Source organism: Pleurodeles waltl, chromosome 11 (genome assembly GCF_031143425.1).
Source record: "Pleurodeles waltl isolate 20211129_DDA chromosome 11, aPleWal1.hap1.20221129, whole genome shotgun sequence".
Classification (NCBI taxonomy): Eukaryota; Metazoa; Chordata; class Amphibia; order Caudata; family Salamandridae; genus Pleurodeles; species Pleurodeles waltl.
Window position 1 is genome coordinate 140,355,890 of NC_090450.1, and position 13,037 is coordinate 140,368,926.

The 13,037-nt window shown below is 42.8% G+C and overlaps 1 pseudogene; it reads right to left on the reverse strand.

The window, feature by feature from the left end:
- Positions 1-1,008: 1,008 nt before the first annotated feature.
- On the reverse strand, positions 1,009-2,017 carry LOC138265077 (single-stranded DNA-binding protein 2 pseudogene; annotated as a pseudogene).
- Between the last annotated feature and the right edge of the window lie 11,020 nt (positions 2,018-13,037).

The following is a 13,037-nucleotide window of genomic DNA, read 5'->3' on the forward strand; positions in this document are numbered from 1 at the left end:
GGAGGTTTCGCACAGCCTTGGCTCCCTATATATACAAATATGGATTTTCTTTAATTCCCCAAAAACTACTGAATGGATTTACACCAAATAACAAAAAGGGCGCTTTCTGGACCAAGTGCTACCTTTCTGCCAAATTCTGTGTAATTCCGTCCAACAGTTCGGGCACTATCACTGTTCAAAGCCCTATGGAAAAATGAATGGAGAAAACATGTTTTAGGACCCCCGCTTTTTCTCGACCCCCACTTGACGGATCATCTCAAAACTATCCAGACATCAGCTGAAGTGAGGACTGTTTTTTTTAAAACTGTGAAGATTCATTAAACAGCACCAAAATAGCAAAACAATAAATGCTTTTTGTATAGAAACTAAGTCCTAACTATCCCTACCTAGTGGTGACTGCAACTAGGTTTAAAATAAATATATATATATATATATATATATATATATATATATATATATACACACTTAAAAAACAAAGGTTACAGGGACATTATCACAGGCCCAGTAGAAGGCGTTATGCCGAAATGCGTTGCCCTTGATTAGGTTCAGGTGTGATAAGCCCAAATAAAGGATTTATTTGTAAAATTATTTGGATCCACGCCGTATAATGTATCCATAGTGGTACAGCTGATCATTGGTTGCATAGAAACCAAATGGAGTACTTTTACACCATAACTTCACCTTTTAAGTTTAAAATTGTTCTATATATATATATATATATATATATATATATATATATATATATATATATATATATATATATATGAATGCAGTGCAGTTTAGGGCAATTTCATATGCCACTCTTTACAGTTGGATGACCTCATATAGGGACCTTCTTCCTCTCTGAAACAGGGCACGTGGTGAAAGACGAGAAGGTCTGTTTGGCTGCGTTTGAGATCCTCAGGTTAAACTGTACACTGCGAGTAATTGTTTTTTTCAGAGGTAGATCTGCACAGAGGGTGCCATCACAGGGATCCTTAAGAAGACAACCAGTAGGAGATCCCACACTCATTTGGGGGAATAACTCTCACTTTGAAAATGATTCAAGAAGTGTTCACCAATTTTGCTGCCATTCCTTGGAGTGCATGGCTGATTGTTCATACTCATAATACCCGGTGAGTTCTTTGAAATACTGTCCAGATCACCTGAGCCTAATGATCCATTCATATGATGTGGTTCTATGCCGCCCAAGCCACTGAGTGGATCATCCAAACCTGGTCACATTGGAAAATTAGGTCTGATGGGCTCCAGAGGCACTGCATTCATTAATGCGTACATGTTACCAGCTGAGTTTGTTGAATCTGCTGGACTTGGCATGATGGGAGTCCCTGGCTGTCCCCCACCTCCTGGAGGACCTACAAAGGTCCCAGGGGAGGCTGAAAATGAGGGTATTGAGTTGGCATTGTTTGGGTTTGGCCATCGTCAACCACCTCCTGGGCCCATGTCCATCAGGTCCACCTAGAGAATTTTATGGGGGGTCAACTTCCACCTCCATAATTCTGCGGTCCGAGGGGAATTATCCCTTGAGCAGCTGTCATTTCCGCCCATGTTTGGATGTCCTTGTTGGAGCATTGGATCCATCCCGCTAGGAAGTAATGTCTGACCCTCAAGAACACCTGAGTAGGTATTCTTAAGGGTGGCCTTGAACCGCCTGGATACCGCGGTGACATACATTTCTGAAAAAAGCCTAATGGGACGGCCCTCCCCCCAGCACGCTGTCTCCTGGAGGCATGTTTCCTAGCACCGGACTGGGGGCTGCTGCCTCACTATAGTCATGGAAAGCTTTAGCTTCACTCTGGTGTTCACAGGTTTCTCTTCTTTCGAGAGCTGCAGAGTAAAGATCCCAACATACACACCACCAAGAATGTAGAAATCCCAGAGGCTCACCTATTGTAATGTTTTTCACATTTTATCTCTGACAAAAATGTCTGGGCAGATTTATGTGCCCCCTTACCTGCAGCATGTACTCATACACATAAAGAGCTAACTTTTCTGGGGCCTGGCTGTTGGAGGGCATGCCCTTGCTGGGACTTTTGTTTGTGCTGTTAATGCTGCTGGAGCTCTGACTGGCATGCACCTGTCATCCGATCACAGCCAGGCAGAACACTTAAGCCTGTATAGTGTTGTTTTCAGTGCTTTAAATGGGCGGGACTGTCCGGTACTAAGGGGCATATTTATAGGCCCCTAGCGCCACCTTGCACTACATTAAGGTCATTTATTTTTACGTTAATGTGGCCCAACAAGACCAAAATCCCCACATCTTATTTATAGGGTGGCGCAATGCATGCATTGCGCCACTCTGTAACACTTTGCACTACATTATGCCTGCCCTAGTCATACTGTATGCAAAGGGGGTGTTCCCCCAGTAGGGGAGCCAGAAAAATGCATAAGAAAATCTATGAGATTTCCATGCGCCATTTTTTAAGGCACTTTTAACACCTGCTCACGAGCAGGCATTAAAAGGGGGCTACCATTCTTTAGAATGGGGCCCTATGTACTCTGCAAGAGTAGCGCCAACATTTTGGTGCTACTCCTGCAGAGTACATCAATAGCAACAATAAAAAATGACACTATTGCCCCCTACCCTGCGCCATGGTGCACTGTAATTTTAAATACCGCACTCACAGGGTGGTGCTAAGGGGCGCTGGGAAAGTGGCGCTGCACTCGGTGCAGAGCCTTTTTCCATAAATCTGCCCCTGAGTATTTTGAGAGGGAGAGTAGCTGCAGTTCTCAAGAAATCCCTAATACTTTTAATTGGAGAGTATTGCCACTTCTCAGAAACAAGCAGGTACTCTGGTACAGAGTACCTGCACTTCTATTTTTGCATTTCATTTTGTCATGTTTGGCATGGGATCGCTGACTTCTGATTGAATTATGTGTAAGTTGTGCGTGCTGAGCTGTAGCTTGCTCATGTCTATTATTGTGTGGCTGCATTTTATGCTTGAAGTGTGTGAAATGGTTGACAGTTTCACGTGTTCTTGCCAATTGTCATCTTTTGGTAGAATTGTTTCTGCCTCTTGTCAGAGAATGGCTCTGAGTCATCCTTCATGAATATTAACCTCATGTGTGAGATTGGTCCTGCTTTGTGGTCTGTGCAGGTCTAGGTCACCTGCTGGGGAAGATCCAGGGGGCATATTTACAAGTCCCTTGTGCGGGCAGCGCATCAACTGACCTTGCTGCGCTGCACCACATGAAAAGGGTAGAAATCAGCGGTGGCTCCTCCGCTATGGCAGGGGAGCGTCACCCTCCACCAGCAGCTTCAAACCTTTACCAATAAAAAATATGTTAAGCATTGTTTTATTGTTAAAGGGGAGGGCCATGGGGTGCCAGGAATGGAGGGGGAGTGCACAGCACTCCCCTCAGTGTGCATGTCTGTTTGACCAGCTGTCTCAGGCCGGTCAAACACACGTGCACTGAGCTCTCTCCAACCTGACACTGTGTTGCTGGGTTGGAGACAGCCAAGAAAGGCTCCCAGTGTGCCTTGGAACACCATGCCAGGACGCTCCAGCTTATCCTAATGCTGCTTTCATGCTGCCAGCAGCATGAGAGCAGCGTCATGATTGGCCGCAGGGCAGGCTGGTAGCCTGTGCCTGCAAGTGGAACTAGCAGAGCAGCGTGGCGGCTCACAGTAAGGTACGTTTAAAAAAAAATTATGTTGTCCCATTTGTTTTGTGTGTCCCTCCCAACCCCCTCCACCCTCCTACTGCACAGCGAGCCACGACTGACATAAATGCACAGTATTTACAAGGTACGGTGCATTTCGGTCCTTTCCTCCTCCACTAGCGCACAAATTGCTGCCTAGCACCAACGCAGGAACCCTTGCACTATGGTGCAAGGGTGTCTGTGTTGTTGGCACGATGGTTTTTGTGCAGGAAGAGACACCTTGCAGCAGAAAAACAACCCAGAGAGGCATTTTCCTCAGCACACATAGAAAAAGGAAACATTGAGGAGAAATAAAGTTATTTCTCCCTGTTGCGCCTGTCCTGGCGAGGCATACAGTTTTGGTGTACTCCTAGCTTTACAGATTCTTGTAAATCTGGAAGTGCGTCAAAACCCATTGGGGTTGAATGGGAACAGCCACCGCAGCACCCATGCTGTGCCTCCCTAATGCTCCCAGTGAGGACCTAAAAATAGTACTCATAAATGCCCTTTGTTAAATCCCAAAGTCGTAAACTTAGACGTTTGGTCTAAGTTTAGACCAAATATCTAAGTTTACCTTTGTGAATCGAGCCCTAAGTATTTTGCATGAGCACAAAGTGACCCAAAGCAGCCTTTTATGTCTACTCAAATACATTTTATGCTGCTTTCCACCACTTTCCATCAAGCCAAGCAGGTGTTAGGAGGGCGAAACAATGCAAGCAACCACAGATTTTAACACAAAGCCCAATCAAATGAGGTTGGCTGACTGGGATTTGCGTCAAAAAAACTACCTGCTCGAAGCAGGTGTCAGCAAGGGGAAATGTGTTTGAAATCAACAATGCATTTTCTGTGAGCCGCAGTGCACATTGTTGAAGGAGATATGCTAATTAAGAAAATTAATAATGATCTATATGTAATTACTAATGAGAAATTGCGTAGAGAAATTAATTATAGAAAAATAATATGTACGTTTGAAAATGTGCCCACGGGGTGTGATCACCATGTGTACTAAAATGACTGAAATAATGAAAATATATGAGAAAAATTTAATAATATGTCATAATGAGATGAATAGCCTATGTTTTGCATTTATTTGTAGTATTAAGTTTGCTGGACTAAAGGCCTAGTTTCCCTGGGCCTTGCATACTCGAAAATCTGAAATACTGAATGCTTTGCAAAGGACTGGAAGCCGCTATAGCCTTTACCCGCTCGAAGTTCAAGTTACTTAGCTAGAATTTTCTGCAATGTACCGGCGGACAGATGATGAAGACAATTTGATACAATTATGTGTAGAGCAGGCTAAATGTACTTTCCCAGGACTTGTACAATAGAAGCACTGACTGAAGAGGAATATGCAACAATTGTGATACCTGATGAGCCGGATGATGAGGGCATCGCAGGAAGAACTAATCCACATCTTGTGAACGAATAAATATGAAAATTAGTTGATTTGGTAAACAAAAACTATAGGTTAAAGTCATATCTGCTGACCGACTGACCAATTAGCAATTAAGGGGATGGACTGGGAGACCCTAATAAAAAGTCATGAAAAGGGGCAAGAAGTCAGAGTTGCGGGAGAAGAATTGATTGAGTCAGGAGATGCTGTCCGAGGTGCTAATATTGGGTTTATAATCTGTGAGCCTGATCCGTAGCTGACTAATTGATGACTTGAGGATGAAGACTGACTTGTTGCAGACCCATCCTGGATAAGTAGCTATGAAAATGTGACTGACGATTAGATGCCTTTTCTTCTAGGTACCAACTGCGCTGATTATAGAAATTCTTACTTAGGTAGATTTTTCTAAATTGATGTTTTCTCCAAATTGTTTTTCGCATGAAGACCCACATGCTGATGCTAATCTCGGTTAGGTAGGCTGTTAAGGGTGACGCTGACAGTGACAAATGACTGACAAACTTAATTGCTGAATTTCACTATTAACGCTGGTATTCTTAGTTTATGGAATTGCATTGTCGCATATGTTTCCTTCAAGAGATGATGTCTTCTATTAATGAATTAATAAATTGATTGGTTTGAATAAAGATTGAACTAACGGATGATTTAGAATTGTAATCATTCCAGAGTTTTGGTTATTCCTCAATAGATGGGTTTAAACTGTTTTTCATAGAATGTTTCTTGGTTATTAATGTTAGTTGTGGATTCAGTAGTCACTCTATGACTAGGATACTCCATGCGATTCAAAAAGGTTCATCGACCTATACGCATCCCCTTGTAAGTTTACTTAATAAGGACAAGGCGCGCTAGTGACATCACATATCCAATGTGATGTAAAAGTTCAACGTTTGTTCACAGGAAATCGGAGCGGAAGAGTATGCTTCCAAGTCAAATCCGGTGCATGGGGCGAGGCTGTGCGGCGGGCAAGGCAGTCTTGTTTGAGCACGAGTGCAGGGGATGACAATAGCAACGGGACAAGATTAGCAGATATGGCTTGCACGGTTTTTCTCCTTGCATAATGCAGTGCAGCAAATATGGATGCTGTGCTGTGTGAAAAATTACCAAATCTCGGTCACTCCCTTTCACACATGCACGTTGTGGCTTGTCCTGCAAGTGAAAACCAGAAGTCGGCTGTTCTTTCTCCCAGGTTTATCAATTTACTTCTGTTGAGCACTTTTTTCGGGTGACTTCATCCGATTAAAGCACTGTCAGTCATCCCAAGGAGTTTCCTTTGCATAAAAACACATGTTATACAGGAACCGGTAAAACATCCCAGAACCTCCCAGCGTACACAGCGCTGACAGGAATATTACTGTTGAACTCTGTCATCTTAAGTCATTACCTGATTCTCACAGCTCAACTTTTTTTTGTCACAAATACAAAAAAATTTATCAAAAAACTGCAATTCATTTGTAAGTTCTTGCGAAAGAGTTCAAATGACATCATCACTAACGAGTGAAGCACATGTCTTCCGCTGAAGCGCGTGTAAAGGGCCTACGCACGAGGTCCCAGAGGTCACATTGCAGCTGCCAACACCTTCTTTGCCTTTTACGTCATCGTAGCCGTCAACAATTGCAAATAACTCTCTGGTACTGTAGCTATGGCGATGAGCTGAAATGCAGAATCTCGAGAGTGGGAGCAAGTGTTTTTACTTTTTGAGAACTGAAACCCTCAGGCAATGATTCTACAACTTTACATTATAACTCAGACTCTGCAAATTGTCCAGCGCAAAGCAGAAGGATAGGAACCCAAGGCAGTGTACCCAAATGACATGTCCAAACTTTTTTTTAACTTCTCATTAACATTGATACTCTAAAATACATGATGATCCGCAATTTACTTTATGGCGAATCCTTTATTTATGAGTCAATTTGATTAATCAAGTTTGCTTGAAGCCAAAACAAATATCGATAACAAAGGCCAACACGTAACAAACAATGGGGCATATTTACAAGCCCCGTCTAGTGCTACCCGAGAGTCACTTTTTGTGACGCTCGGGTGGCGCTGTGCACTGCTCCATATTTACGAGGCGGCGCTAAGCCACTTTTTGTGGCTTAATGCCACCTTCTAAATGTGGGTCCCTCGCACAAAGTTTACTGCGACAGAGGAGTGTGCAATGGGTGTTCCACAGCAACACCAACTGCTTTTGACTTTTACTAGGAATCGTAAATCTGAGGCAGTGCCAAAAACTAACGCCACCCCAGGGGTGGCATTCACATGGCACAATGAGGAGAAATGCTTTTATTTCTTCTTGTTTTTGCTTTTTCTATGTGTGCTGCATTCTGCAGCACGCATAGAAAGAGCAAAATGCCATGATTATTGTTTACATGTAGGAAGGTGTCTCTTCCTGCACATAAACAATCATTCAATAATGATCATTTCCTAGTTCTATGTTTGAAGCATTCCGCAGCACTCATAGAAGTGCCACATCACCATTGTAGATTGTTCATGAGGAGGAAGGGACACCTTCCTGCATATAAACAACCATTCCCTTCAACGCACACACCCTTGCACTATGGTGCAAGGATGCCTTTGTCGGCGCAGGCAGCTAAATTTGGCACCAGGGTTCTGGGGGAAACACAGGGGTGCGCCGTATTTTTGCTAATGCGGGGCATCCCTGCTTTTCAGAACTGATGCAGCGCAGTGCTGCCTATTTTGGCACATTGCTTTGCTGCCCCAGTTCCTTGTAAATATGCACCAATATATTTATACCAGTTAAACCAATTTATATACATAATAAAATCAAAGAAATATTTCTTCCAATACTGACTAAACCAATTCAGCCACAAATATTAAGCATTCTCTATTCCTCTATCTCGCGTCAGTCGTATCTCCACTGAACCATTATGATTACGTTCAATAGAGGGACTAATCAAAAAGCGCAATCCAAGTGTCTATGAACACTAGTAATTACCTATTGTGTGTCATATAATAACAAAGGTATTAAATACCTTTTTTAATTTGCTCAGCCATTTTCTCACTCAAAAATGTTCTTCACTCCCCATAAAAGGAAGGTAGTTAATGCATTCTTCTCACGTTCCTAAAATCGAATTTAATAGCAAACCATTTCAATACTGTATTAATGATAGCCCTGTGACATTATATAACCAACGGGGATCCTAGTGTCCTAATTATTAAACTCATGATCTGTACCTATTCAGCATCATTGTTGTTACACTCTTACATAGAGTAAGGACAACATAATTGCCATCCAGCATCCCTACAGCTCATCGTTGTTTTCGGATACAGACCTTCGATCTAACAATGCATCTCATGAGGGTGTCTAATGCAACCACATTTACATTCTTGACAATGCCCTCAGCGAGATTTCAGGAGCATGAGAAGCATGCATTAACTATTGTGCTTTTAATGGGAATGAAGAGCATTTTTGAATAAGAAGATGGTTGAACATATTTAAAAAGGTGTTTATTATGAAATGTTGTCATTATATGACAACACTAATGTTCATATCCACTTGGATTGTGCTCTTTGATTAGTCCCTCTATTGAACATAATTATGATTGTGTGGTGGAGATATGACTGATGCAAGATTCCGGAGAGCATGCTAAATTATATATTCGTGGTGCTCAATGAGGCTTTGATGATTTTATTTTTTATATAAATCGATTTTACCTTTTATAAGTATATTAAGTATTGGTCATTTAATTGAAGACCCAAAGTAGTTCCAAAGGAATAAAACCCGATGGCCTTTGTTATCTATATTTGTTTCAGCTACAAGCAAGCTTGATTGATTTACAGGACTCATAAATAAAGGATTTACCATAAATTAAATTTCGTACATCTTGTATTTTATTATATCAAATTTCGGAGAGAACTGAAAAAACTTTGGATATGTCATTTGCATACACTGACTTTGTTTCTTGTCCTTTTGCTTTGTGTTGGACAATTTACAGAGTGCTGAGTTATAATGTACAATTGATGGTTTGAGACAAGCTCTTTGAATGAAGGATTGTGGAGGCTGTTCCCTCTAACTCGTGCACCTGTATTAGAGTAATTTCAGGATTTTGATGACTATGGCATGTGCGGATGACTCCTGTGCCATATCCACATTTATTCAATAAATATTCAGTCACAGAAGACTTGTTCAGAGACTTGTCTGTAAGTTGAAATAAAAATGAATGAGAAGTTGTCAAGCAAATTGATTTGTTGAAAGCTTGGATGCTCCCACAAACACATTCTGTAGCAACACACACTGACCGTGTGAGAAAGTGGATTATTAGTTGGGACAGTTGGTAGTCTACCACAAGTAATAATGTCACTATTCCTGTTGGGCCCAGTAAAGATTCAGGAATTTAATGCCAAGCTCAACCTCTGTTAGCTATGGCACAGATCAGTCAGGTTTAACTTAAGAAAATATGTAAAGCATTTAGAAATACCAAAACAGTTAAAAAGTCGAAAACAACACAAGAAAAGTCCCACTCCAATTTATAAAAATAGAGATTATTTTAATTGTCAAAAAGAGACCACAACCAAAAAAAATTCAATAAGGCAAATTAGAGATATGAATTTGTAAAGTTTGACTTACGTTTTAGTGCCAAAAAGCGCAAAGCACTAACGGCGAGCAACTGGTCGCACTAGACAGGATCAAAGTCAAAAGTTATGGCCAAACGTCATGGAATGTGGGTGGGATACAGAGACCAGGTTCGCCTGGTCTGGAGTTTTATCTTTTTACCTAGGGCTCGATGTATAGGTTGACAGAGGGGAACATGGCGATAGAGTTCCCTCCCCGCCAACACAGTGGTCTGCCTGCCCAATTCATATGCGGGTGGACCACAGGTTTGGCTACAGCAATGACTACTCTGGCTACGCCGTAGCTAAACGTCTCCGACAGCCTGAAGAAGTAAATGCTGTCAGAGAGTTGGCTATATGTGGGTTGGTGCAATTAGGATGGGGGGATATAGTTGTTTTTCACTGCCCATCCCCACCAGGCAAACACAGACTGTAAGGAACAGTAAAAAGCAAAAAAAAATCCCCCGTGAGAAATGACTCCCATGGAGAGGGAGGCATTACTTTTTTTTTATTTTCATGTTGATCGAGCCCAGCACTGAATTGTGAAAAGCAGTGATAGGAACTGCTGTGACATCGGTTCCTGCTAATACTTTAGAAATGACTGCCAACTTTACGGTCATTTCTAAATTCAGCGGGTGGCATCTCCAGCAAGGATGACCAGGTAATTTACTCTATCACCCTGATGGAGAAACAGGCTGCTCGCCAACAATTAAATTGGGCCCTTAGTCTCTCATGTGGAAGTCAAAAATGTTCAGCTGGGCAAGGTAGAAGCGGTGGCCGAGATGGAGCCATGAGATTGGGTGGATGTCAGACAAAGCGTGGTAAATCGCTGATTTATGACTTGAAAGCTTAGAGTGGAAGAAATTCAAAATTCCCACTCAAGGAAAGTGCCTTGCCAGTGAGATACTTTCTGTGCCTTTGTTACGTGAAGATTTCTACTTTCAGACTTAGTAACTATTTTGGATTTTGGATTCTTCCAGCGGGGTAAGGCTGTAAGCTTAGCCAATCCAGGCTCTACAAGGCCTGATACCTTCTCCACAGTTTCCAGCTGAAAAAGTTTTGCTGCTGCGGAAAATCTGAGAGCAGAAGCAACCTGAATCCTTGGTCCACTAGCAACGTACCTTCATTATATTGATTTGTCAGGTTGGGCCTTGTCTTTTGTCAGTTCTCCAGGCAAAAATCCTTAAAAACTTTACAGGTCTAAGGTTCTACGGCTAGGGAGGGAAGTACACTCTGACACTTATCTAAGGGCCACAGGACGTTAGGGACACCAGTTAGAGGTCAAGACTTGCTCCAGTAGAAGCCACTAGCAGGGTCCAGGACGGGTCCAGTTGGAACTTGTCATCTTGGCTCTTCAGGAAGTGGGCTTCTTGCAGATTTTGTGTCCCTAAAACAGGAAGCAGTCATCCGACCCAGGAGCTGACAAGTGGAAGGAGGTGCAGTCCTTGGAGTCTCTGCATAGGTCATAACAGCAGGTGCAGTGCTTCCTCTGCTTCAATAGGTCAAAGAGGTGTTCTGAAGTGAGTACTATGGGTGCCATATTTATGCTCAGTGCGAGCCTGTGGGTAGGGGAAACCTCGGGCCACTTCCTCACTAATTGGGGTAAACATTCCCTCTTGTGACCCTACCCACTTTTGCATCACCTCTGGTGTTTTGTACAGTAAACTATCTCACATTGCCTCTCTACCTAAAACCAAAATGGCAGAATCTTTCTTACTCTGTGCAGAGCACACTGTGCCAACCTAGAGGGCTGGCTATGATAATGGGCAAAACGTCCCTTGTGATCACTCAAAACTGGTTTTAGGGGCAGCCCTTATTCTCTGGGATTGTTGCCTGGCTGCCTTGAAGGACAAAGGAGGGGTCAGGCCCAAGTGTGAGCCACAGCTGCCTGTGACAGGGGAGGCACCCTTTGAAGTTAATTAAGTTCTTGGGCAAAGCCGGATGGCTCTCTTGTCAGGGAGAAACATATCTCTCAACACCCAAGCCATTTGTCTACTGTCTGGGAGCATTACACATCTCACCATAGGAGAGCAATTAGCAGTCAGGTGACACTGAAACTGAAAAAAAATCACATCTGGTTTAGATAAGAAAATGACAACTTTTTTCAAAATAGGAATGTAAAATCTGACATTGTGTTGTTTTTTAAATGACTAGTCAAACGAGTCCTTGAATCTTTTTTCTAGCTATTCCCAAACTGAAGTTATGCATTATAAGGTGTTATAATGTAACCCAGTGCTTTTCTATGGAAGAGCCAGGCTTGTAACAGTGAAAAACGCCTTTGGAGATTCTTCACTGCCTGGACATCACATATCCTGCATTTTAAATACCATGCAGCCTGCCCAATGGGCACTTAGGGCCTACATTAAGGGTAATTTACAAGTATTAAAAAGGGAGGTTCAGGACTGGCAAAAAAGTTGAGTTTCCCAGGTCAAATTGTTAATTTTAAAGCTGCACACCTAGGCCCATATTTACAAGCATTCTGCGCCCCCCGTGTATCACTAGTAGTGATGTACCGACTGCGATGGCTGTTGACCCATATCTACAAGGCCATGCACTTGCCTTACTTTGTGTCAGGGGGAGCGTTTCTATGGGTGTTCCCACAAAACATCCATGGATTTTGTCACATTCCCAGATTTACAAGATTTTGTAAACCTGGGAATGTGTCAAAAGCTCACGCCATCCCAGGGGCGGCATTAGAGTGATGCAACAGGGAGAAATATCTTTACTTCTCCCCGTTATTTCCTCTTTCTTTGTGTGCTGCATTCTGAAGCACACATAGAAGGAAGAAAACACCTCCATTGACTCTTTTTGTGCAGGAAGGTGTCCTTTCCTGCACAAAAACAATCATCCTCACAGCGCAGGCACCTTTGCAGCATGGTGCAAGGGTGCCTGCACTGGCGCATGGCAACAATTTCTGCACCTGCACAGGGGGAGCGGACAGAAATGTGCCCTAGCTTGTAGATACGGTGCATTTCTGCCTTTTCCCAGTGGCGCAAGGTAGTGCAGCAAGTGTCTTGTAAATATGGCCCCTAGGCTGCATATGCAAGGCTAGTGACATGTTTTGAATGGTAACATTAGTGGTAGCACAATATGTGGTGCAGTCCAACAGTGACATTTAACCTACAGGTCGTGTGTACACCTTTTCACTATGAGATCTCATGTCTGACATGTCTCTCTATTTTACAGAGCATAAATCTTTCTAATGGTGTGCATGGAGAGCATTCAGGGAACATAAGTCTTCTTGAGCTTCTACTTGTCTGGCCTTCCTCTCTCGCATACGCACTTCCCAGATTGCAGGGGCCGGTTTCCTATTTGCCAGGAGGTGTTGCCTGGGTCGCCTTGACGTCCGGACACAACATCCACTCCCAACATAAACAAAAACTCATCAGTTCATAACAGTAATAAGTGCCTCAGG